Genomic DNA, 26,216 nt, shown 5'->3' on the forward strand with positions numbered 1-26,216 from the left:
GCTGAGCTTTAGAGAACACCCTGAGCCCAACATATTTTCTTTGTGGGTGTTTTTCGATCACATCAAAACAAACACAATTCATTCAAACTGTGCTCATGCTGGAGTCCTGGCCACTTAATAAACCACTTGAGCTGTGGGATGGCTCCATGACCTGGGAGGGGAAGCAGTGTGTGTACAGAGGGTGTGGGGCAGTGAAACAGCTTTCTCCATGAAACCTCATCCAGGCATTCATTAATACCCCTCATCACAGACCAGCAAGGAAAGGAAGTTTATTTAGTGAGCAGTTCACAGCTAAACAGCAGCCGTAGATGGCCTGCAAACTGGCAACTATTTTTGACAGGAAAAGTAACTTAACTTCATAGGACAACAAAGGTTTGGACACAGCATACCCTGATGATGCAGGAAAACCAGCTGGATCACGAGCACACTTCTGCCACCGAGAGAGAGCGAGGGGAGAGCTTCCACCTTTCTGGTTGCCTTGGGAAGAGCCACCAGCACGTCCACCCATTCACACCCAATCCCAGACAGCTACATGGGTATTTCTGTCATGTGTTTTTGAATCATGGCTTGAAACAAAAAGGTGGTGCTCTAAGCTACTGAATCTGGAGACATGCTGAGACTGACAGAGCAATGGACACTCCAGGAAGAGCTACAGGAGGAAAAAGTGAAGGACACCACAGCCCTTTTTTTTTTCTTTTAATGTACTGGGAAACACTTCACTGGGATAGATAAGAAACAATGAAAAACTATCTAGAAAAGGCATTTATATGCAAGAGGAAAACAAAAAAATCCTTACCCATTCCCTGTTTGCTTTTTATTTATACAGCTGAAGGACTCCACAAAGCTGAAAAGGATGTCTCAAAATCAACTGTGCCTCTCAAATATCCCTAATTACACAGGACTGTATTCCTTGCCCTTGTCTGCACATGAAAGAGCCTGTGTGAAATGAAATGTGGATTTAAACCATTGCAGATAGAATGAACTAAATCTCCATATGGACTTTGTTATTCCTAGTTGAGAGCTTAAGCCCCAGGTTCACTTTTGTTCTCTAGGAGGACTCAAATGTAAACAAAGAAAAGTTCTTATTGGAGACACCGACATCACGACTGCTGCACTAAAAATTTCAAGACCTTAATTCAGATGAAAACCAGCGAAGACAAAGGGGTTGAGTTCTAATTTGAGTTAGCAACTGGAAGTCAATCCTGAAGCACTGCCCAAGATGGGGTATGAGAAGGCAGACCCGACTGCAAGCTACTCACCATTAAAATGGACCAGTCTGACCCCAACTGGCCGGACAGGCAGCAATCCCTTGGCCACAGGAAGGCTCTGCAGCCCATGCTGGACCTTTTCCAGGTTCAAGCTGAACACTTGTGGCTCGCTTAGTTGACCAGTCAACCCCTGTACAGAGTCAAAGGGTCTGTGCTCTTCAGATATTGCCTTTTTCAGGTACAAGAGAGAATCACAGAAGTGTCTCAGCAATGTCTTAACGCACTGATTGTATCAGTTCAGTTGGAGAACAGCAAAGCCCCAAAGAGGTCCAGAAAACCCAAACCCAGGCCTGCTCCTTACAGGAACACTTAAGAGTGCAACAGATCTAAGCTTGCTCCCATCACTATTCAGTATCAAAGGAAGCCTCTTCTTGCTTGGACTTCCATAATGAAACATATATATAAAAAAATCTTTAAATTCGTATTTTCTGAGCACCCTAAACTTCTACTGAACTCCAGCTGGTGCACTAGGGCTGCTTTTAATAAACCACTTGGCATCTTGTCTATTATGGTTTTCATTTTGTTTACATTAAAAAGAATCAAACAAAGTTTGGAAGAAGAAAGAGGAGTAAAAAAGAATAAAGGACCGGTTTCCCTGTTCCTACTCTCTGCAGGTGTCAGTGCTTTCTCTGCTCTTGCACAGTTTATTCTCTGCTTGACATACTCACAGAAGATGTGCCAAGATAAACACGACCAGGTGAAGCCCCAGCCCAGCACCACTCCAAAGCTCACCAAAGAAATGTCCACGGCCCTTTTCCCAGCAATGGTCCCCACGGGCAGACCAAGAGCTGGTTTGGCCTCCGTTCACATGCGTGCAGCTCTCCAGGAAGGCAACAAGAGGGAGGACACCCTGTGCTGACCATGACTACACGCTGCTGAAGCGCTAAACATAATGCAGTCCAAGCCAACAATCACCACAGAACTCTGCAAGAGACAAGGAAGCAGCAATATAATGCAGTAGTTGAAAGTTATAGACAGCTGTAATTTTCCAGCACCTTCCAGTCACCTTTTAGCTCATTTTGCCTTTGCAGTCCTTAGTTGAGAAACCTGCTGTAGTAAATAACACTAAACCTCTCTGTGTCAGAGGAGAAAGATGTATCTGACATTCAAGGGACTCGACTCAAGGCCACCCTAGGATTGCCAGGCAGAGCTGGGAGACAAACCACGCCCCAAGAAGGAGAAATAAAGAACAGGGAGTCTGCTGGATGTCCCCAGCTCTGCTACTGGGGGGTTGCATAAAGACCTCTAACCTGGAGAGCACGGGATGGACTTAAGACCTCCAAATGCCACAAGCAGAGACAGAGACAGAGACCAACACCACCTTCCCAAGGCATGTCTGGAAGGACACAGCTCCTGCCTCCAAGTAAGGGAAGGACAAAGCCCTAGGCTGCCACACGCCTTTTACCTGGGAGGTGGATACAGTCCGGATTCTGCATCAACTCTTTAGGGCACTAGGGCAGGAAGGCATTCATATCCCCATTCCCTTCCTCGGGGACAACGTTTTGCCTTTTATTCTTTGCCAGGCCTTTTATTTACAGCCGACTAGCTTCATATATCTAATATTCACCTGCTACGTTAGTGATCTTATCGTGCGTAATGGCCCATCTACCTTGGGGGAATTATGGATCTGGAGCAGTCACAGGGGGAAATGGAGCAGTCGCTGCGTGCACTTATTTATTTCCAGTTGCCAGCTAGACCTTGGCTTCAGAGCAGCAGGATGGGAAGACTCGGAGAACAAATGTACAAATGCCATTCTTAAATAGGTCAGGGGAGAAATGACACCTATGTGCACAAAGCCAAACAAGACACACACACGGGATCTGTTGTTTTCTCAGCTACCATAATGGCCTGATATTTTTAAACTGCTTAAACAGGGATTCAGCATTTAACGCTTCAGCGCTCAAAAAATAATCTTCTGCTCCAGAGTGGTGGAGCAGTGGAGATTCCTTCTTGTCTGACTTCACGTTACAACAGAGGAAACAGTTCACCATCCTCTTAAGACCTAAATGAAAAAAATAAAGGTGTTTGGGGAACTATCAGCAACTCCTCTGCACTTGTCCACAGCCTCCTGCAGAGTCTGCAACTATCAGCAATAGACACTGGGGACTGCAGGGGACTAAAGCCCCCAAAGGGGGTGGCATCCAGGTCACTCCATCCTCAGTCACTGTATAGAAGAATGCTTGAGCCAGCAGGGATTATCCTAGTTTTGGAAATCACACTGTACCCATGCCACAAATCCTAGTTGGAGCAACTGGTAGTAGTCAAACATCTGGGCTTCATTCCTGCTTCCTGCAAATTTTCACCAGGATAAACCACTGAGCTTCTCCCCACAACCGAAGGTGCCTTGTCTGAAGAACAGGGGAGCACACTCACAAGTCACAGATGCAAAAAGACTCCATTTTTTTGATATAAGCAGGTAAGAGCCAAGTCCCTTCCATTCCCAACACATCACAAGGTCTCTGTCCAGAACACGCAGGGCCACCAGCTGCACTGACACAGCACTGTGCCTGAGCTGTGTCTGATCCACAGACACAGCACTGACCAGAGACAGCTCGAGACCCTCCAGCCTGGAGAGCAGACAGAGGATGGGAAGTCTCCGTGCTTGCCACAGACCCTTGCAATTCCATGCTGGAACCTGCTGCTGAGGGTACCAGCATGGGACACTGCCACAGAACTCACAAATAACCTCAGACAAGTTACTCACTGTCTTCGTGTGTCCTTTCTTGTTCTGTGAGGAACTCAGCTCTCTCCCTTGCTTCTTAATGTAGGTAAGAGGTTGCTTCTATTTTGTCACATCTATGAAACTTTAAAGAACCCAATAAAGAGCCAATTTACTTTCAGAAATCTGACAGCAACCGTGTTGCCAGCACACAGTACATGCACTACAGTGTCAACAACCTTGGAGAGCAAAGGAAGAAGAGAAAAAGGACAACAAAATACCTCATATGAGCTGAGAAAACAGGAAGCACTGGAGGGGAGATCAACCTCTGGAAATGCTGGATTGCTAGGACAAAAAAAGGGTCAACAGAAGTGAGAACAGAGCCTGTACACTGATCTGTCCTTGAGGGGGAAAAGACAAGAAAACTGCAGGTAAAATAATTTTACTGAGTGGCAGAAAATGATGAGAAATGAGCACGACACTGTTGCCAGGATCAGTGTCTAAAAAAAAACCCCAACACAGAACAGCTGATACATTGTCTGGTCTCAGACAAAATGAACCTGTCTAAAGGCACTATTGTTTAGGCAAAATCGTGAAGCAAAGGCTAAATGCTCTGGTTACAGAGTCGTGCGTCACCGTGTCTGTGAGTAACCGAGGAGATACTACAGGTGTCCCAGGAGATGGGGAACAGCCCCAGACATGCACCATCCTGGATTACAGGGAGCCTGATCTCACTCTAGGGAAATGCCCCCAAACAGCTCAGCCCCCTGGACCATCCAGTGAGCGTGGGAGAGTGACAGGCCCAGAGAGCGAGAGCATCTGCACAGAGTAACAACGTGGTTACAGGAACCCAGGACACGCAGAGACACAGACTGCCTGAAAATACAGGCTTTGAGGTCCAGAGCACAGCACAAGGCTCAGCTCAGAGCAATGCAGAAAGCACACAGGAAGGACAATAACTTCAGGATGCAGTTTCTCCAGAAAGTAAATAACAAGTGAGAATGCAGTACCTGAGGATGCTCCTGTGGAAAGAAGGATCCCTGCAGTACAGCCTCAGCAGACAGACCCTCAAAAGCCAGGCTCTGCCCAAGAAGCTGCCAGCCACTCCACAGCTATGTTTGCTGCTGTGCCATTAAATCAAAGATGAATTTGATTCCAGCTGGATTTTAGAGCCAGCTGCAGTGATAAGAGGCAATCTTAGACTGAGAAATGCCACCAAACATTGAAAATGTAGAATAAAAAAAGGGTTCTGAGGTCAGTGGACAAATACAGGCTTTTGATAAAAAAACCCTCACAAAACCAGAGGCATTATCACCTTATCTTGACAAAAGCTGACAGACACCAATCCTCAGCTTGGCAGCAGGTCCACACAAACATGAAATGATAAACACATTTGATGAGTATAATTTTTGTAAAAACTTATGTCCCTACAAGGCCTTACAAGAAAGATGTTTTGATTAAAAAACTAGAACAGAAAAAAAAAGACCACAGAACACACTAAACCAATTAAAAGCCACACTATCTAACAGGCCACAATGACTAACCATGATCTATAAATCATTGTTGAGTGAAATTGTTCCCAGTGAGGTTAATTCCTGGCCCTGCATTTACCTCCGAGACCTTTGAAGAAATTCTTAGAGCCAAAGCTGGGATGAGCACCTTGAGCTGGAGCAGCTCTGCAGACCCTGAAGTCTGGGAATATCTGAGGCCATCAGCACACACTGCAGTGACAGGCAGTGCTCAGGGCCAGGCACCTCCATCCTAGGGGTTCCTCTGCAGCAGAGGGTGGGGTCAGGTCACAGCAGGGACCTGGCCAGACACAGGTCCTACCCCTGAAGGGCTGCCCATCAGCCTGATGTCGCTCCTGAGCAGAGAAAGGCTGGAGGCAGCCAGAGCCAGCAGCCTGTTCCTGAGCTGGAGACCCAGATCTGCCTTTGTCTCTCCAGCCACGCAAAGAAGCTGGAACACAAGAAGTTGCTCTGCCACTACCATGATTCTGTCAGCTCCTTCCTAATTTACAGCCTTAGGCAGATGCCTGATTTTCCTTGCCCAGCCCTGAGGTACCGAAGTCCTACCCAGCAGCTCACAGCAACACCAAGATGCCTCAGCAGCAAACCCCAGAAGAGCAAGTATGGAAAGTCAGTGTCCCATCCCATCCACAGCTCCCAAAGTCCATCTGCTCAGACAGAAAAGGAGCCACCAGCTGCACTCCCTGGAACACAATCTGTCCACCACACCTCACTCATCACCAGCAGTGTCTGGGTCACAAGCCCAGGAGAAAGGGCCATGAGAACAGCCCCATGGAATATGTCCAAGGGATAATTGCCCCTGTTCCTCAGAGAGTTTCAGCCTTCAGCACTTCCTGGCTGGTCACTTATGGCAGCAAAGACATGCAGAAAGGGAAACTTTACAGAATGACGTTTGCAGGTCCCAGTGGAGGAGAAGACAGGACATTAACACACCAAATTATTACCCAATTCTAATGGGAGACTCCCAAGAGATTTCAGCATGCCACAGACAGTAATGCAGTACTGGCTTCCTGATGGGCCAGTTCACAAGAAAAGAACTCACTGCTCTCTCTTTGCATGACCACATGTCATGATCCAGCAGCCAGCACTGTCCTCAGAACTTCTGTCCATAACATGCACCAGAGTGCCCCTGTCCTGGATGAAACAAGTTACAGCAACTTGTACCTGCTTACACTCTAATCTTTCTAGCACTGCTTGGCAGATCAGAGATCCACTCCACCAGTGAGACACACAGATCTGGGCTAGGAGAAAGCTACAGTAGAAAACCAGCCAAAGATCTACTCATGTAAATGTTCAGGGGCTTTTTACCCCCCTGTGATAAATTTCAGAGGGAAACTTAAGAGTAGACTCTACGAAAAGCCAATGACCACCCATCCTCTTTTCCAAAAGCTGCTCAAACAGCTCTTATTTGTCACCAGAAACAAAATAAGACAATAAAACCATAATGTACCAGGAGAGTGAAAATATTTACCTTGCATTGAGTAAACTTTTCCCAAGGTGCAGGCACAACTGTAAACAGGATTCCTGTTAAGAAGAAAAGACACAGTAGAAGCTGTTTGCAACTACACACCTCAAAGCCAGAAGGGATACGAAACTGGATCTCCTCTCTTCAGGAGTAAAGAAAATTGTCACAAAGAACCACAAATTATTTATTAAAGAGAGTATGATACCACAGGGAAACAAAAGGAAACCTAAAATAATCTAGATGTAGACATTTTTATCAAGAGAAACCAGATAACAGCTTACGGAAGGCAACTCTCTCCTTTATTATCTTTAATTCAATTCTGCTTATCAGCATCGTCATTACAGCTGAAAGTGCAAAGACTCTGACACATTTTAAGTCTTGTTCAATTCCCACTAAAGTATCCGAATAGACTCCAGTAACGTTGTATCAGATTTCTATGGGCCCTTCCAAACGGAGAGCTAAACGCTCCTTAAAGAGCTAAATGAATTCAGCTTCCTTGCCTTTGTGAGGAAAAGCCCTGGCTGCCTGCCCTTTCTCTGACTCAGACACACTTGGCCCAGCCATGAGAAGGGCTCCGTTCCCTCTGCTCCCACCGAAGTCAAGGGCATCTCTAAGGCTCAGCACGCCGAAAACCAGGCTGCCTGCCACGGGGGCCGAAGCCAAGATGCCAGCCAGTAAATGCACAAACCCCGGGAGGAAACAAAGTGTGAAGGCAAAGCCCGTGGCCCAGAATGGGCAGCCCTGTGTGGCTCTCTGAGCGTGCCAGGCACATGGAAGTCCTGCTGCACCACTGGGCACGATTCTCCATTTCACCCTGGGACCTGCGAGTCTAATTTCGGCTGACGCAGGATGGAGCACGCTGAACCAGCCTCTGCCGTGAAATGTGGGCCATCACATCGTGGTTTATTACTATTTCATCATCTTCAGACTCTGTTCAGCCTGCAACAGCTCCCAAATAAATTCAACATTTAACAGATCTTGTTCCTCTCTTACTTCCTGTGTTTTAAAATATTTTTCTTCCATTATCTAGAAAATATTTATACAGAATGGTAACATTTTATGCATCCGAAGAGTGATTTATCTCAGGTTTATAAAGCCCTTCACCAGCTACAATTAAGTAAATCCCTCGACACCATGTAGGTAAATGCCAGTGGCAGCCATCCCTAATTCTAATAATCTCACAAAACACTTCTGGAGCAATCAGTGAATTCTTATTAGACAAATCATACACTTGCCTGCAGAGCCTGAATCCTGGGTTTTCCACTGCTGAAAGCTCAGCCTTTCAGTCTAAGTGACAAAAAGCACTAAAGGCAGACACTGCAGACTTTACACCACACAGCCTGTGCCACCCCGAGTTCACCCCTGGCATCAGAAATTGGACACAGCTTACCTGAGCTACCCAGAGCACAGATCACAGTCTGCAAAGAGCTTACAAACCAGGAAATCAACGCACAGAGATTATATTCCTACTCCAAATTACCCTAATGAATCTACGGATGTAAAAAGTCACATAAATCAACAAACATGCCACCACCTGTCTCCCCGTCCCTGACACACACCTCAGGAGCCCAAACTTCTCCTCTTGCTGCCAGTTATTCACCACTAGCAGTAGTAAGCTCTCCAGCTAAGAAATGCAACTGAATTGCCCTGATTCTGCCCCCCGTACACGGAGCATCTAATACATCAAATCTATATTCTGAATAAAATTGTACTCCAGGGAACAGCAATCGCTGTCAGCTGAAAACAATGACAGCAAAATCATCTTTTTCCCCAGTGTACTGCTGCACTTGCCAGGTCTCCACCATCCAGAACAGCCCAGTGCAGATATAGGTCTGTGGAAAGTCCACTTCATCATCCCTCTACCCCAAACCATCACGTGGTTTGCAGCACCAACTGTTATGTACCACCCACTTGCCTTGCCCTTGGAAAGGTGCACACCCTCTGCTGTGTTCACCTTCACCTTCTGACATTCAAACACTCCCCTGCAGCTCTAGGGGGCAGATGTACCTGCTCCCACTCCTTTCTGAATACTCTGTGTGCATTGACCACATCCCCTCTGCATGTCTGCAGCCCCTGATCCCCTTCAGCTACACCACTTAGTGGTTGATTTCTTTCCAAAAATTAATTCTACTATTGGCATCCCCATAATTTCTCCATCAGAGCTAAGGCCTTTTGAAAATACAGCCTTCGATGTCCAAATCCAAAAATCAGAAGGGCTTTTCCTGTCTCACCTCCCCGTGCAGGAGCACAGGAAGAAATTACAGGAATCTGATGTTCTCTTCTGCTCTGTAGCTGACTTATCAAGGGGACTCTGGACGATTGCATAATCACAGTGTGCCTCAATTCTCTCATTTCTCACTGGCTACAATTACTCTGTAACAAATCCCTGGTCACTTGGGACTGATCCTGTACTTCAGATCCTGTCTCCCTGCAGGCACGTTGCAATCCGACAGGCACAGGCCAGGCTCCTGGGAAAGCCAAGGTCTCTGACTGGAGCCGAGCATGAATTTTTCAGCAAGTTACATGTCAGTGGCTTGAAAGAGAATCTTTTCATGGGAATATGCCACTGTTCTGGAAGGCTTCATCAGAAGGATGACAAAGAGAGGGAAGAACATTTCTGTTTCCTCAGAGAGCAGCTGAAGAAAGTGCAGGCTTTGGGCTGCTACCAGGAGCGGGAAACCTGGGCTCGATGCAGGCACCAGCCTTGCAGGTGCAAGGCAGGGGATCCAGATTCACCACAACAGTTTTTCCACTCCTCCGGGAAAACTTCTTAATAGCATTCCTTCCACTCCCACTCTTTTCAAAAAAGCTTTAAAAGATCTCAGTGCCAGGGATATAGAAGAGGAAACCACTTCCTACCTGGCCCTACAAGAGGGAGAGCTCAGGTTCCACTTCCCTGGAAGTGGTGCTGTGTACACACAGTGGCCAGAGTATCACGAGACGAGCTCTCCAGAATCTAAGGATGTCAGAATCTCCACTCAATCTCCCTCCAACACAGAACCAGCCTGCTGGCCAGCTCCCAGGGATTCTGTGCAGATAATTAATTAATGGTTGGTGAGTGCTTAGAAAAGGTAGAAGATGAGGGACTGCTCTTATTTTCCAATATTATCATGGCTTTCCAACACAAAAGTCACAGGCAACTTGGATCTATCCTTCCCATGAATCTGTGATGCTGGATCCTACACAAATCAGTTCTTCCAAACACAACACGTGAATTATAACAAGTGAATGATGATCTTGGCCTAGAACCTTTTAAGAGAGCTCTGGAGATGGGTACAGGGCCACACACTCTTAATATGCAAAGGCAACTGTGTGACATCGCTGTGCCCCAGGGGACTATTTGAAGAAGCCCTTCTGCCAAAAGCTACTGCTCACCCAGAGATGCTGGCAGAGAGGAAGATGTGTCTCTACTAAACCATTTCTTTGTAGTATCTGCTGACTTAGCCTAAAGTGCCACCAAAGGGATTTAGGATAAGTTTCCAACCTCACAGCGACAGAAGCTGAGGCAGACGTTCTTCCAGCTTGGCACTACGGACAGTAACTCCCACCAGAAGGGAAGAGAGGACCACCAGGACTTGGATCTACTGCAATTCATCACGTTCCTTTCAGCTCCTTCACCCAAACTGTCAAAATGGAAGACACTGGTCACGTGTCTCCTTAGAAAATTACTTATTACAATTTAAACTGTAATGCCAACACATCTAAAGTTGGCCTGACTCTTTCAGCAGCCAGTACTACTTAATTTGACAATCCAATTGCACAAAATGGATCAAAGCTAAGGCTGGAATTTGCACAGGCACGTTTACACTGGGTGTCTACACCACTCAAAGCAGAGGATTTATAAGTGAGACAGTCAGGCTGCTGCCACTTTCCTGACAAGCCCAGAACTTCTTTCCAGTAGCTAAACGGGCTACAAGAGAGCTGGAGAGGGATGTTTTACGAGGACGTGTAGTGATAAGAGAAGGGGGAACGGCTTCAAACTGACAGAGAGCAGGTTTGGATTAGATATCAGGAAGAAATTCTTTACTGTGAGGGTGGTGAGGCCCTGGCACAGGTTCCCCAGAGAAGCTGTGGATGCCCCATCCCTGGAAGTGTTCAAGGCCAGGCTGGATGGGGCTTGGAGCAACCTGGTCTAGTGGAAGGTATCCCTGCCCATCAAAGGGGCTTGGAGCAAGATGGTCTTTAAGGTCCCTTCCAGCCCAAACCATTCCATGATTCTATGAGGATTCCCCCTCTCACACTGACAGCACGAAGTACCTTCATTTCTTTGTAAGACAAAAGACCAAAGAAATATCTACTCTGCAGTCAAAGCTGTGCTTGCAGTTCTAAAAGATGCTCCCAAATTTGCTTTTCCAGCAAGCACATCAGCACAAGACACAGTCCCCCCCATCCGAAGTGCCCTGGTGAGCAGATGGCCTATGCTGACTTCCATGGAGAAGCCGTAGGAGAGATGCACTCCCCTCTAGCTGCAGCATCAGCATCTGCCCCAGAAGAGAACACTGCAGTTGTTTTGGTGCCCCAGGAGTTACACACCTCTACTCTTTACACACCTACCCTCAGTAAAAAAATCTGCTTTAACGACTTGCTGCAACAGCTGTCAAAAATCCAATTTATGTGTATGTATGTGCACACATCAGAAATTAAGTGTTTTTCATCCAGATTTCTCACTAATCTCCTTTTCCCCAAACCCTGTGGATGTAGGGTAATGTGACATTAAAGGGACCCGGGTAGATTATCAGTGCAGGCAGTGTGCAACACCTCCATTTCTAGGTGTGCAATCGCCTGCAATCCCTGACAATGCACCTTCCCAAAGGCTTTGGCAAAATGTGCCTTTTCGTGGCAGAACATCAAGAGACAATGAGGCAATAAATTCTCCTCTCCATCCTGCCTTTCAAGAGATAAACGACTTGGCAAGTTGAGTGATAAAGAACCAATCTAATTATGTGTCATTAAGCTGCAACTAATACTGGTAGAGAATGGATAAGGGCCTGCCGGTTAGAAATGCTATCAAGGAAAATCTAAGATGTAGCATTAAGGCACACAATGAAAACAGAGCACATTTTGTGCTTCTCCTAGAAATATTTAATTCCATTCCAAGCCATCACCTCTTGTTGTTTTACTTGACATGAGCACTTTTCACCATATAGAGCTCAGCAAAGTCTCACAACAGTTGAAAGCTGGGCCCTTTATCAGAAGGTGAGTGTCCAGTGCTACTGATGGAACTCAGCCATGATTATCTGGGTAGACCTTTTATCTGGGTAGACTCTTTTAGCAATTATCATCAGCACTAATATAACTTGGGCTTCTGCAAACTGTAAGAGTGTCTTGATCTGATTTACATTCAGGGGCATTATATAATAAGGCGCAACATATGATCCCAGTCTCACAAGCTGATACTGCAGACGGTGTAAATGGAGATGAATCACTTCCTAAGTCTTTGCAGAAGGTTTGTCTGCCCTCAAAGAAACAAGTTTCCATTTCTCCAAAGGCCACACGGAGAGCAGAACCACATATTCTTTCCTGTCTCTAAGGAAGCACCTCCAGGGTAGAAGCCCTTTTCTGAAGGACTGGACCTACATCTGCAGCCACGCACAAAATGCCTGTCCCAAGACATCCTGGGAAAGGAAATCTTGTGAGAGGCAAAGGACTTTGAAGGGAGTTATAGAAAGGATGAACGCGTGCTGGAGAACAACAGAAACCTTGAGACCATGTTCCGATTGCAAATGCCCTTCAGGTGCCATATGAAGATGAGAATTAATGTGTTATTAAACACAGCTATTTTATAAACCTCGTGTCTGAAAATTAAATGAGAACTTGAGATCAGGCCATACAACTGGAGAGGCAGAATTTGGCCAAAGGCCATTATTTTTCATAAGGACTGGCCTTTAGGCCAGCAGGTGTTTCATTAAGTGCCCAGATAGTTAACTCAGACTAAGGGAACAACAGTGGCAGATCATTTTTTGCTGACAGCAATCTGAGCACTGAGCCCTGACACAGGTTTGAAAATCCATTCAGATCCCAGAAGCCTGACTGCAAAACAATTGAAGATGTGGCAAGATACACATCCTCTATATTTAAGACTTACCTGGGATGCTGCTTGGAGTTTGTTTTCCCCTGCTCTCTCAATTCTGTTTATATGTCTAGAAATTAAAGCTAAAGGACAGAGCAATAAGATTTTTCCAAACATCACAGGAAAAAACACGGGAAAACTGTCTCCCCATAAAGTATCAGGCCAGAGTTGCAATTGCATTTTCGCTTGTTTTACTAGACCCATAAAATACCACTTGTGCTGAACAGGTGCAGGGTGACACATCAAGTTTTAAGTATTGCTCAAACCGAACAAGAGCATGGGTGAGTCGCTGAGTTGAGAGGAACCAGCTTTCTGGGATGACACCAGCACAAGCCCAGTGTGGCAATAATTCAGGCCCCACCTCCTGCCTTCAGAGCGTGAAGCTCAGGCATTAAAACAGAAATGCAGCTCCCCAGGCTGTGGGATCCTGGGTACCAGGAATTCTGCTCAGTGCCGAGACTCAGGCAAAGCACAGGCAAGGGAGAGCCCAAAAGAACAGTCTCTAAGATGTGGTTCCAGCATCCACAGCTGGCCTAAATTTTACTCCATGCCAGGAAGCAGCTCCTTTCTCACACATGGCTGCTGTTACCCAGTGCTGACACCCACCACGGAGCAACTGGGCATGCAATATGAATGAGAAAATAAGGAGCCCACATCAAAGCACTGAAAGTTGTTTTGGTGACATTTGTCTTGAAAACGAGGTGCAAAAGGAAAGGTATTACAGTCAGCTAAGCATGTTTAGAGGACTTTCTTTGTAAGATGTGATTCAGCAGCTTTCAAACACACAGACACACATATGCAGAATGACCCCTTAAGGACAGGGGAATGCTGCTGTCAGCTGTAACTCAGCAAATCACAAGTTGCATGAAGAAATAAAAATCAATGTTGCTCTGAAATTTAGCCTGGCAGTCATAGCTCTCATAACAATATGGCTGGGAATTTCTGCTGTGAACATGGTTTTTCCTACAACATGGTCATCCCCTTGGAATTTGAGTCCCAAGATTCTGATCTGCACTGCACTGAAACCCTGCACTGAATTCAACAGAAGCAAACCAATAATTCAAACGTAGTACAAACTCATTTGCTAGAAGTTTTCTAGTAGCAGACAATGATATAAGAGCATAATCAATTAATCTAATTAATAACCTCACCTCCTCCATTAAAACACTGACATTGGACCAAACTACAAAGAGCCTGTTTGCATCAACAGAGGCAGCACAGCTGAAACATGGCTGAAAATGCTGTCAAGCCTTGTAATCTCCATAAGATGACCCTTGGATTTGGGGATTTAATAAATTAGGGACAAGTACAAAACAGAGAAATATTATTATGAGGATATAGTGACTGTCACTGTGTCCCTTTTGACTGGAACTGGGACTGCTCAGCCACAGCCCAGTCTCCACACGGGCACAGCCCGATCTGAGCTCCTCTGCCTGCACTCCAAGCAACTCTGAGCACGTGTGTGCTCTGAGAGCTGTAAAGGCATGTGAGTGTAGATGTGCCCACGCCCTGCAGGGTGTCCATCACCATCCTGTCCTGCTGACAGCTACGGGCGTCTATCACTTCCAGCTTGGAGGACATGTGCTCCACCACTGCATGACACAGGGAAGTCTTCATGTGATTCTCGATGCGTTTCTCTGATAGCTGTGCTACTTTAACATCCACCCACAGTGAGAACCTGACATCTTTTAAAGTAGTTTGTTGAGACACTACATACAACCTGATGACTCAACTTAGTTATTTGTCTTAATCTGCAACAGACCTTGGAGCTGCACAGTGAAATACGTATAGGCTATTTCCTCTCAGAGCAGGTGAAAGATGGAATTAACAGCTAATCCATCTGCTGTATTCTGCTCAGTTAACTCGTTTCATTTTGAATCAAGCCCTGCGTCTCTTCTGCTTCATCCCATCTTACACATGTGCAGCCTCCCTGCCTGGGCTGTTGCTCAGGCCAGACAGTCTGAAATTACATCACTGGCATCTTGATGCAGCTGAGATGGCATCACCTCAGGTTACATAGGAGCACAGGGCTGGGAGAGACCCACTAGGTCACCAAGTACAGTCCCTGCTGTCTAGGCAACCACGTCACCTGCCCCCTTTGTAAATGAACCAAAAATAGTTATGAACCACTCTCCGACTGGGCACACCCCGGGGCAGCCATGAATGATACACTGCGGTGTAAACCGACTTGGCAAAAAGCACAGACACATCCACGACAAATTAGAAACTGCAGTAAGCAGGGAGGCAGCTTGGTCTAATGGCCAGGGAATGGGACAGACAGCAAGAAGGCTGGGGCCTGCTGACACAGCTCCTGTGCTTCCCTGTTCCATGGCAGTGGCTCCATCCCTCAGGTTCCTCTGGACTGAGACCAAGACAACAGCATTGTCCCTCCTTCCTTCTTAGATTGCTTTCAGCACTACAGACAAAATGAGGGACACAAGAACTAACTATTTTTATCCACCTTATCTCCCCAGCAGGGTTTAAAGCCCATTTTAAAGCCCTCCTTTGCAATTCAGTCTGTGGATAATTTGCTACCTGCCTCTCCATAAAGTTTAACCTGTCATAGCCTGGCAAAGGTGTAATTTCATCCCCAGGCTCTTCTGACTTCAGACTATGGAGCTTCTCTTTGTGGATAAAGTATCAAAGCAATAGCTCTGAGAGACAACAGCCCTTTGCATCTCACAACCCATGCATTATTCTCTCTAAACATAGTTTAACAGGCCGGAATCAAAACTTTTTCTCACCCCTTCTGTCTCCTCCCCACTGTGCACACTTTAAGGAAGAACAAACACAGATAAGAGCAGCAGACAGAGATAGAGAAAGGATGGTTTATCCCACAGGCAGAGGATTACTGCATCATGATGTAATGACCTTGTTCAGAAAAGAAAAAGGTTACTTACACGACAGCATGAGTTGTAGAAATACCAGTTCCTTTCTGGAACAGGGCAAAATAATGTCCATTTAAAGTTACGCTGAAGAAAATGTAAAACACTTGTCCAGTGAACTGGAGAGAGAAAAGAGCAAACTTCAGCCAAGCTGGCCTGGGTATAATCCCTCTCCAGACACACACAACACACTGAACCAAGCAAGCAGGAGTATTGCTCAACTAAGAATGTGGGAAAAGGAGATATTGTTCATCTTTCTATGTGTTTGCATCTTCAAACGTCCAAGAGTCCCCTCTGTACCCTAAAAAGTACAGGGCAAAACCAGCTACCTTTGTGTTTCACTTCAACTGCAAACTACTACAGAGCCAATTGTTTCATTTGCCCCCTGTGAAGACTCTACATTTGTATTTTTTTGCCTGTTTTATCCCCTCCAGAACAAGTGGAAGCCGGAAGACCACAAGATGCCTGTATATGAAGCAACCCCATGAAAGAATAAATTGAGGTCAGGCTTGTTCTCTCTGTTTAGACAACATTTAGGGCATCTTTGGCCATGACTAAAACTCCAAAGCTGAGTTAATCACATTTGTGACTACAGGTTCCTCAAAGGGACTTGTTTCTAATGAATTTTCAAGTGCTACGAAAATAACAGGTATGGTATTTTACCACTCAAAACACTGTAAAAGAACACTGATGCTACTGCCCCAATACAGCACACTTATTTCTCTGCACTGTTGTTATTCTGCTGAAGTGAAACATATGTTATTAAAGCCAATATTTACCAACAGATACTACAGTGGTGAAAGTAATATAATCCTTCCATGTAAAAACAGGCTTTCAACAGGAAATAAAAGGCATTTGGCAAGTCTTAGCCTGCCAAGGGCAACTGCTACATGTCCTGTTTCCAGGACAAGAAAGCCCTCCAGTTACTCCAGATACTTCCAGTGGTGAATGCTGAGCTTGTCTGGTAAGTTTTCCGAGCCCAGTGTAAGTCCTGCAGCAGACACAGAAAGCTCTCAGTCTGAATTGGCACCAGATGCTTTAGAAAACAAGTGAATTTCATTTTGTTACAGGAATATGAGAAGGCCAAAATGCTTTATTTGTCAGCACAGGAACAGTCACTCTTCTAAGAACATGAATATTTTGTTAAGTTGTTACAAAATCAGACTCTTCCAAGGAAACCCTGCACTGAGCAACAGTGCCATGTGCCAGCTTACAGTGCTCTCTACACGTGTCTGAGACAGGAAATGTATTTTCTACAGCAGATGAACAGCAATGACAGCCTTCAGACTAGAGTATGGAATATAATTTGCAGCAAATTCCAGCCTCTCACGAAGCAGCCTACAGCATCTCCCCACTAGCTCCAAGACTCCATACAAAGCCCAACTCAACATCCTGTGTTTCCTGCAGTGTTTCTTCTCAATTAAACCAAGGAGAAGTGTATTAGCCATACATCAAAACTGCATTGCAGCTAGAGCTGCCAATTACTTATGGCAAAAGTAGGCTGATTCATCCGACTGTATGTGGGCCTTGGCTGGAGTTTTCCCAAAACGCTACAAGAAAAGAAGAAAACCTCAGTGAACCTCCCCCTCATTCCCACTCCTTCCTCCCCCCCAAATCACAGTCAAGAGGCCTGTGCTTGCAAAAGCAGCATTTCCTGGAGGATTCTTTATCCAAATCACTCCTTTTCTAAATTCAGACGAAACACACAACAACTCAAAATATATTTGCATCTGATATGTACGTGCACAAGGACACCCCTCCCAAACACTCACAAGCGAAATGCAGTGCAAAGTGTCTAAAACACCCCTAAATCCCCAGTCCACTGGGATCCCAGCATCTTCCATGGCAAATCCCATGGCCACCTGTGTAGCACGTAATGGCTACCTGACAACACTCACTTGGCAACCAGCCTGAGCAGGGGGTGGGGGTCTTGTCTCTCTTTGCTCAGAACACTCACAGAGCATTTCTGCTAAGCACAAGCACATCCTGAATCCAGACCCTTTAACAAGCTCCCTGTTCCAATGCATTTAACACCTAACATGCCACAAATAGCTATTTGCCATCCAACACGTCCCTCCTTCAGCTTGTGTGTTTCAAATGAGCCCTGTGGCCTCGGGGTGCCAGGGCTCCTCTCTCCCTGGCACTGCTGGATGGCAGAATCTCAGGTCTGCTTTGGAAAAGGACACACGAAGTAACATTTCACCGTAAATTGTCCTCATTAGTTGAAATGGCACCTACTGGTCTAGGTTTTCAATGTCCCCAGTCACACCGTCACCACGTTCCCCACAGCGAGTTCAGGACACAAAAATTCAGTCATGTTTGCTTCTCACTGCTGTCTTCCACCGCTGTGACAGCACCCTACCGATGACCTTGGGCACCTGACTTCATCCTTTTGTTTCCAGTGTGTCTGACAGGAGTCAACCTGGCACCCAGCCTCCCCTGGAGCAGTCAGGCCCTGCCTTAACACATCTCTGTTTTTTTCCCAGGCCTGACTTTGAGCTATTTATTGTAAATCTTTAAAACATATTTCACAGAAAATACGCTTCGAGATCCTCGGAGCGCAGAGAAACGTTTGCAGCGTGCACCTGCTGCTCACTGCCTTCTGGCACCAACATTCCAGCGAGCACAGTGGGAGGGAGCCTGAGCTGCCTTTTCCATGGCTGAGGGGATGGGTGGTCAGACATGGTCAGCTCCATGGATCACAACACAAGCCTCACCAACACTGCAAGGCAGACCAGTGCAAGGCATCTTCTGCCTAACGACCCCACCAACAAAAGCCAACAGTCTAACAAGAACTTATACTTTAAAGGCTGCTTGGAATATGCAAGAGCACAATTTTTACCTCTCCTTGCCCAGAAGTAAGTCCTATTGCGGGTTGACTTCTAGATTATGTTTACCAGACTGCTCCTGGGGTACACACACAGCAATGGGTGATTTCTGTTCCAGTACACAAGCACTCACACTCGGGAAAACCACTGCAACAGATTCAGTCCTCAAACAGAGAATCACACCTGTACAGCTGTACCCATGAGGCCAAGTTCTACCATTCTGCTGGGATCAGCAATGCAAACACCACGAAATACAGCTCAAAAAATACTCAAGAATCAGGTAACAGACCTCTTGTGTCATGTGCAGGCCTGGAAACTTCATTCACGTGCTGCTGCTCACTAAAAGGCGAGAGGACAGAGGTCTTGCCACATCAAGGACTTAGAACTGGAAAACTACCTCTTATCCAGATTCCTACTGCTTTTCCTTATTACATGAAGAAGCCTGGCATTCACCCTGCATATCCAGGGTGCTCCACAGACCATGGAGAAGACTGACCATGCCCTGAAGAGCACACTGCTCAAAAGCTCTCACTGTCTGCATTACGGGCCTTAGACGCTTTGTGGACAATTTACTTCAGAAACACACAAAGGCAGAAGGAGCTCCAGCATTCCAGTAGGACTTTAGCTTTCAAAAAGGGTCCAGGACACAACCTCTGTGTGTGAGCTGTCAATATACTGCAGAAGAGAATAAGACCCCACTCCCAGATTATTCCTTCTGAAGTGCTTAACATCATACATTAATGTCATTAAAAGGGAGGATTCTGCATTCCCCCAGTGAGAGAGAACAAGAGCATGGAGAGAAGGTGTGGGACAGCATGTGGGGCAGAAATAAAAGGGAATACTGTCCCCACAGACTGCCACTCTAGATACTTCCAAGTATTACCCCACCTCTTTCTGCTCCATGCATCCTACAAAGTGCAAGGAGCCTCCACCAAAAGAAACAAACCAGGGAGTAAATTCTGTCTGCTTTAGTCTTTTTTCTTGCTAGAAATCTCACTTCTTCCCAACTTGAATTTCCAAAGTCTCTGGAATGAAGAGAGGAGAGTCATAGCACAGCACAGCTAATGTAGACCATATCTGTAGGAAATAAATAACTAGGATGCCAACCTGAGCTGGCTAGGCTTGCTAAAAAGATCAAAGGAGGATGTAAGCAGCTCTTTTCTGGAGCAGGCAGGCATCGTTTCAGTTGCTGAAATATTCATGCACCAATAGGAGCTGTGGTATCAATGTCTGTCCCTGATACAAACAAACCTGAGCTCAAAGCATGACAATCTGTGTTGTGCAGAGCAGAGTCACAATTAAAAGCATTTTCCAAGCCTCCATTTCTGCATGCACATATTTGACAGCTTTTCTGGTGACACTTCAAGAGCATCCCAAATCCAAGTCCACAATCTTCTGCCTGTGAGGGCAGGAGACATTAAAAACAGTTTTAGCAAATGCCCAGGGTTTTCACTGTGTGCCTTCCATTCTTCCCTCCCAGGTTTACCATGCACCAGCAGCCCCGTGTTTCATCTGGGGAGTGGCTGGGTGCACCTGATAAATACGAGCTGGCATCTGGGCACTGCAGGTTGAATCAAGACTCTCTGCAGGGAAGCGCCTGGAAAATTTCTGATCTGGAGGATTTTCTCCTTCACAATAGGGAATAGTGAAGGAGGAGACAGCAAATGGAAAACATTAGGCCTTTCACTCCCCTTGAGAGACACGCAGAAGTACTTTCCAGTGCCCTTTCCGAATAAAGCAAACTGCAATTTTTTGATGCCAGCAAATGGACAGGGACTGGGGGGGCCACAGAGCCGCCCCTTCAACAGCACCCTCTGGAGAAATGAGCACACCCAGGTAATATGGAAAGGAGATGTTTTAGTATTCCCCTAGTCATGTGTGCCCAACTGTGCATGCACCCTGCAGAGCAGTGCTGGGCCTGCTAAGGTGCCAGAGCATTTTCAACACTTGAGGATTAGAAGGGAAATGAGAACGGTCCAGCTCTGGAGTCTGCGTTGTGCTGCGATGTCAAAGTAGCCCCTTGTTCCAGACTTAAGGGGATCTACAGCTGGACAAAAATGACACTGCAGTACCCTGACTTGTGGCAAAGCCAAGCTGGACCCCAGCACAGCTTTCACTGGTCCATGTGCGAGGTATCACTTTCAAAAGTCAAGGAGTCACATCCAAATCTGTGCTTCCATTTCCCAGAGAAAGGGCACTTTTGCCCTCAGGATAGCAAAGAAACACATAAAACTTTCCCAAAGATTCCTTGAATGTGTTTTGAGATCCACATTGCCTTAATTTGCCTCTGATGGCAATAAAACAGTACACATGACCACAGCAGAGTAAAGGATGTGCATCCAACCTCAACTGTGCTGTTTCCCATCTTTACAAGCCTTACACGGTGCTGTATCAGAGTGTCCCCCACCTGCACCACATTGAGCCCCAAACCCAGCCCTGCCACGTGCAGGCACTGAAAACCAATCACACTGGAACTGGCAGCAAAGACTCCAGGGCAGAGACACGTTTTCCTCTGCATCATTCAAGAGACAGTTGCATCTGCCCATACACTGTTAGATAAGCAACTGAAAACAAAAATAACACTGGTAAATAAGCACACTGAATATATAACAACACTATTTTACCCCTAAATACTTAATGCACACAGTCATGCTGGTAAGTCTTTAGACCAAAACAAAGCAACATTCATGGCAGAGGTTTCCCAGCTGAGCAGGACATGCCCCTGTTTAAGAGGGACATGATTTCCATGTCTGCCTATAGAAGGGACGATGTGACACTGGACATCCCAGCACCCAAGGGTGCACTTAGCCCATTGCTCTGAATCAGACTTGCAGGTCTGGCTGATGGCACATGCTGACACAAAGATCCTCCCAGCCCAGAAGCCAAAGACCTGCAACACTTTTAGGCTTGCCTGTCCCCCACCCAGAGCCTCCTGGGGTCAAGAGCTCCAACAGCTGGGGACACGAGACTGCACCAACAAGATCACACACAGGCTTCCTGGTCTGACTGGGTGGATGCCATGCTGCTTGTCCAGAGCAAGGTGTTCCCCCCTGCCATGTGCCACACCACTTGGTTGAGATGGTGAGTGCCACCTTGCAGCCCAATTCCCTGTCTCAGGAAACCCAGGAAGCCAACTCATAAATGGCACAGCCAGAGCTGCAGCTGTGCAACTGAACGTGCAAAACGAACAGTCCCTGGGCAATCCCCAACAAAGCACAGTGCTACACTTGCTGTTCACTGCACATAAGCCACAGCTGCTGATATTCCCCTGGAAAAGATCTCCAAAACTCCATGCACTGAGCCTAACCACTAGCAAACCACAGGTACTTCTGTCACATCTCTCCACTACAGAATTGCTGCTAGGAGCACAAGGCACACCAGCAACGGTAGGTCTGAGATAAGACGTTCACATCAGTGTCTCTACCTATGCTGACCTGGGCCCAGTGAAACCTCCCAATTACCACTTGGCCTAATGCCATTCTTCAAATAACAGGCCAATCAAAGCCCACACAGAAGAAGGAGAAGACACACAGGTTCAACTGTTTGTGTCTGAAAGGCAAAAAGCAAAATAGAGCTGCAAGGAGAAAATGCTAGCTAAACACAAAATAGCACTGGCAAGTGAAAAGGTTTATTTCTGCAGGTGAAAGTTAATTCATGTTCCTCCTACCCCCTCCTACTACTGCCCTCCCCATTAAGTTCCTGGGAGAAAAGCTTCAAGCACCTTTGGCATGAGCTAAGGATAGTAATGAAAGAGGAAGATCACAGTGGGTTCCCGCCTGCCCACTGTGTAGCACAGCAAGGAACAGAAATCAGGACTCAAACCAGAAAGGCACAAACTGACAGCACTGTTAATGTCCCAAAGTCACAGGGTGTCCAACCAGAGCAGTAGCAGAAGCCAAATCTGGCAACATCCCCCCTGTGACCAGTTCTGTGCAGACATGGCTAAAATTAAGGAGGAGTTGAAGGCAGATCTGAAAGACCTTCAGCTTCCCAGCTGGTTTTGATCCCAGAACACTGGCAGCTCCAGGAACACTTGGATCCACAGTCACAATTAAAGTATTAAAAGAAAAAGAGAAGAAGGTTTTAGGCAGAGGGAACAGGAACTGAAATGGGACTATCCCCACAAACCAGCTCTCCTCTAGGAGCACGTGCTGCCAGGCCAGAAAATGGCTAACACAGGAGCTGGGTTTGTTATGGCCAACAATATGTTCAGAGCTGAATGTCCCTCACCTATCCCTATAACTCCAGGTACAAAAGCTGCAAAGAAATGTGGGAGAGTGGAGGACGACAATCTCTTACGCCCAGTTTTGTTTTTCCAGACCTTGTGAGCTGGCTCAGGACACACAGGACAATCTGAACTCCAACTTCCATATTTTTTGAGTTTTGGTCAGATCCTTACATAGAAATTGCCCAGGGAACAGTCTACTCAGAAAGGTACAGTTTTCTCCTGTGGGACCCCCCTTACACCGTTTTGCTGGGCTTGTTAGTTTAGAGGGCACAAAGCCCCCAAGAAAAGCCACCATACTCATGCTGAAGCCCTGAGGTGAACGAGGCCCAAGCCCAGGGCCTGTGACAGCCAAAGCAGCTCACCCTGGGCATTGCCTCCTGCAGCACTGCTGCCACAGCTGCCTCCTAAACTGTTGCTGCTGCAAGCAGTGGCCCATGAGGCCTGAAACTTAATCCTGTAACAGGAGCTCAGGGCTCACAGGAGCTTCTGAGACTTACTTTTAGTTATCTAGAGTCAGTCAGTTAAGAAATGCCATCCATGCAGGTCTCAGTTCAGAGTACAACCTTCCTCTACAGCCCAGAGGCAGCTGCAGCCCCTCACCCACGAAGTCAGGCACCCCCCAGCCCCCTACACCATGCCTGCCACCAGCTCCTCTGCCCAATTCCACGCTCCAGGAATGCAGCTCCAACCCGTGCAGCCACAAGCACCGCTCTCCCTCACCAGCCTGTGCTCACCGCAGAAAACCGGGGCTCAGGGCAATCCTTCCCTTTCATGCAAATAACCTGTCATGGCAACCTTCACTCCCCAGCCTTGAAAAACCCACCAGCCCACATGTCAGGCCTAAACCCCACTACACCCGACCCCTGATTTACTCTGTATTCTGCTCACATTGCTGGGTAACCTGTGACTGGACGCCTGAGGCTCCTCTGCAGCCATGTGCCCCACTTCCACTTCCCACTTCCCTGGGCAGAGCGTCCTCCTGCCGGGCAGCTCCGGAGATGTGCCCAGGCCCCCTTCTCCCCGTCTGACAGCCAGGGAGAAGGTGGATTCACACGAGAGGAGCCAGGACAGACGATCTCATGTCATCACCCCTCCAGCCGCAGCGTTCCCTTCCCTGTCCCCTCGGGCTGGCAGGCACAGCCTGGCTCCGGCCCTCCCGACTGCCCGTCCTCCTCCTCCTCCTCCCCTCTCCGAGACGGTTCATGTCTGAGAGCGGCTCAGCAAAGCCCACGCTGATCTCCGGCCTCCAGGTTCCCTGTGCTGAACGGCATCCCGGGCCGAGCCCAGGAGGACAACACAAAGCAGGTTCCCCTCCGCCGCAGCCGCGGGCAGGTGGGGCAAAGGGGACACAAAGCCTTTAGGAGCGTCAGCCGAACTTCCCACACAGACACCCAGGCTGTTCACTGCTGGCACACACTGTGCCCACCCCGCAAACGGAGCCACGCGAGGAGAGGCAAAATCCAGCCTCTCATCACCCCCTGGGGCTGCAGGTCCCGAAACAGCCCCCCTCTTCCCAGCCGAGGGCCCACCATCTCTTTCAGCTGCCGCTCACTTTGAAGCCAATGGCTTCTGCTGCCTGAATCTCCTCAGCCTTCCACATTCAATACCTCACTGTATTTAAAGCACGGCTCATTTCTGGCACCGGTGAAAACTGGATCTGAAAACTGCCTCAATGACCAAAACAAGGCGCCACTCGTGCCGAGAGCATCCCCCCTTCCCGGAGGAGGGGAGCCCGGAGCAGCCAGACATGACGCTGGAGCACTCCCTCGGCTGCCTGGTGCACAAGTCTGGGACAAAGGGACAAGCCAGCACAGGGACCGGCTCCAGTGTGGCATCAGGCACCACCAGGCACGCACAAGGAGAGACCACCCTTCCCCGAACGGATTTCGAGAAAAACTTGGCAGGTGCTGCTGAACGGGTCAATCGGATGCGCATTGTCAATAACGAGTATTAAAAAAATACATATTTAAAAAATTTTGAAAAAAAAAAAAAAAAAAAAAAAAAAAAAAAAAAGGAAAAGGCGGAGTTATTTATAGCCCAGAATTTCTCACTCCTCTGCAGAAGCGCAGCCCAGAGGCGGCATTGTTGGGAGATGGGGAACACACGCACCGCGGCCGCCTTCATGGCCGGTGCCGACACAACTTCAGCCCGGGCCGCGGCTCTGCGGCTCGGGGAGCCGTCCCCGCAGGACAGCGGGCTCCGGGCACCGCCGGCCGCCCGGCAGCGCAGGTGTCACTCACGGCAGCGGCACCGCGGACACGCAGCGACAGCCCCGGCACCGGCGCAGCCCGGCCCTGCCCGCGGCATCCTCCTCCCATCGCCGGCACACACGGGGCGCCGCGGCCGCGGCCACAGGCACCGCGCTCCGCCGGCGGCCGCAGGGCCCGGTCGGGGTTACCGGGAGCCGCGGTGGGTCAGTGCAGCCCGGCCGGGGTTACCGGGACCCGCGGGCGGTCATTGCAGCCCGGCTGGGTTACCGGGACCCGCAGAGGGTCGGCGCAGCCCGGCCGCGTTCCCCGGAGCCGCGGTGGGTCACTGCAGCCCGGCCGGGTTACCTGGAGCTCGGTCGGTCATCGCCGCCCCGCCCGTCCCCGCCGCCGCCGCCGCCGCCGAGCGCCCCCCGGGCGCGGCCCGTCCCCTCGCGCCGCCAATCGCCGCGCGCCCGCCCGCCCCGCGCGTCGCGGGGCCGCCGCAGCCGCGCTGGCGCAGCCAATGGGAACGGCGGGCGGAGGGTGACGACACACGGGCCGGGGCTGGGGCTGGGGGCAAATCTTGTGTTTCAAGGCGGCCGCGGAGGGGAAGCGCGGCGCGGGGGGGCGGCCGCCCGCAGAGCCCCTTCCCCCGGAGCCCCCTCGAGGGGCCGCGGGCACCTCGGGGGCGGGGGCCGGCACCGGCCGGGGCCGGAATGGGTCCTGCGAGGCATCATAACGCTGCCTGGGCTTCGTCGGCTGGCAATAGGAAATGCACCGTGAAATTCGGGGCTCCCCCGGATGACGTTGCGTGTGACAGCCTGTGGGCTTCTCCGCTCCCCATCCAAACGTGGGAGAAACCTAGCAGGCAGCGAGGCTGGAGCAACCAGCTCCGGCCACTCCTGCGGCAAAGAGGGCACTTCCCCGCAAGGATCCCCAAACGCACCAGAAGGAAAATCTTATTCACAGTCCATGTTTTCCTCTCTCCTTCATTCATTTCGAATTACACTTCCCCAGGCAGAGCGTGGTCCTGTTCCTGCTCCTCCGAATTCAGCTCCTCCATGAAAGGTCTCCAAACTAGAAAAAGACCCTGCT

At 48.3% G+C, this 26,216-nt stretch overlaps 1 protein-coding gene across 3 annotated transcripts in view; it reads right to left on the bottom strand.

Moving 5' to 3' along the window:
- PAK3 (p21 (RAC1) activated kinase 3) overlaps window positions 1–26,216 on the bottom strand; it is a 112,577-nt gene that overhangs the window by 32,817 nt on the left and 53,544 nt on the right. The window contains exon 1 of one of the 3 annotated variants that reach the window (XM_027888379.1): window positions 25,488–25,551. The exons of 1 other annotated variant lie outside the window; for it this stretch is intronic. The gene's annotated coding sequence lies outside the window, so the exon portion shown is untranslated. Of the gene's footprint in view, window positions 1–25,172; window positions 25,192–25,487; window positions 25,552–26,216 lie in introns of those variants that run through there. One more of the 3 variants, XM_027888382.1, reaches the window with a different exon arrangement.

The sequence above is a fragment of the Empidonax traillii genome, unplaced genomic scaffold (assembly GCF_003031625.1).
Source record: "Empidonax traillii isolate 1590-97213 ecotype Southwest subspecies unplaced genomic scaffold, ASM303162v1 scaffold237:size1322474, whole genome shotgun sequence".
Lineage (NCBI taxonomy): Eukaryota > Metazoa > Chordata > Aves > Passeriformes > Tyrannidae > Empidonax > Empidonax traillii.